This window comes from Apium graveolens, chromosome 5 (genome assembly GCF_009905375.1).
Source record: "Apium graveolens cultivar Ventura chromosome 5, ASM990537v1, whole genome shotgun sequence".
NCBI classification, from domain to species: Eukaryota; Viridiplantae; Streptophyta; class Magnoliopsida; order Apiales; family Apiaceae; genus Apium; species Apium graveolens.
This window is the reverse complement of record NC_133651.1, coordinates 219864666-219866069: the sequence shown is the minus strand read 5'-3', so window position 1 is coordinate 219866069 and position 1404 is coordinate 219864666.

The window sequence follows — 1404 nt, the reverse complement described above, 5'->3', positions numbered from 1 at the left end:
TATCAGTCGATTCAGGTGTTTCACAGCCGTTGATTCTATTTTCTTAACCGTTGATACTCATACATACATCTGTATGTATTGGTTTTAAAGGTAGTTGTTAGAATACTTACAGTTTATTCTTAAACGGCTGAAATTCACTAACATATACTTATTGATTAATCTTTTACTAATTTTTTTTTGAAAGCATATAAGCCCTTCTGATTTTTCATTTTTACTTTACGCTTTCTTAAAATTTCAAGCATTTACCATTTTCTCTCTGCAAAACCTTCAAGTTATTCTCTGCAATTTCTACTCACAATAATGGCACCAGTCATGAAAATTATGTCTCAATCTGGGTTCATCTATGAGAAGAACAATTTTATAGCTTTGGTAGAAAAGAATGAAGCCCATTCAGACTATCACAAAATGATGGACTTCATCAAAAACTGTAAACTTAGCTATGCAATGCTGGAAGCCCCAACGATTTACTGTGAAGTAGTTGAGGAGATTTGGACAACTGCTGAGTTCAACTCCATAGATATGACTATCTCCTTCACTCTCAAAGGTAAAAATCACTGTATTAACTGTGATGATTTACAAGCATGTTTTAAATTACCTGAGAACAATGCCATGACACCACACACTGATAATGATGTATCCAGCATGTTAGATTCCATAGGTTATTCTCTTAACTCTGCTAGTTTAGGGAGTATTAGAAGAAAAGGCCTTAGGAAAGAATGGAGTTTTCTTGGGGATGCCTTTATAAAGGTTTTCTCTGGGAAAATTAGTAATTTTGATGCCATAACTTCATCTCTTGTTAATATGCTCTATATGCTTGTTTCTGATAGGTATTTTAACTTTAGCAACTATGTGATGCTAGAATTGGGTACTAGATTAGGTAACAAAGCTAATAGACCTAATAACATCTATTATGCTAGATTCTTTATGTTATTGGCTAACCATGTTGCTGAAGGTTTGGTCATAATCAATGAGAATAATAAACTCAAGTGCTGGGAACAAGAGAAAAGAGTTCTTGCAGATTTATTGAGAATGGATCTCAACAGCAGTGTGCCATTGGTATATTTACCAATCATGAATGCACCTCAGGTAGGTGAGGTAATTGCTTCTACAACTCCTACTTCTTCCAACCCCTCTATTTCTTTATCTTCTGGTGTGGCCATGAAATCTGTGACAATGCCCCAACAGATTTCTACCAAGGTCACCAAAACTAAACTTTCAAAATCAAAGACAAAGAAAACCACCTCTGTTGTTTCTCAAAAGACAACAGTTGTAACACCAACCATTAACCCTGAGGGGAGTGAACAGGGTGTGAGTGGTGAGGGGAGGGGTGAACATCAAAGAAACCCCCAGGATAAGGAAGGAGAGTTAAGTGCTTCCCAAGCTAGCCAAGCCACAGTTTCTCAA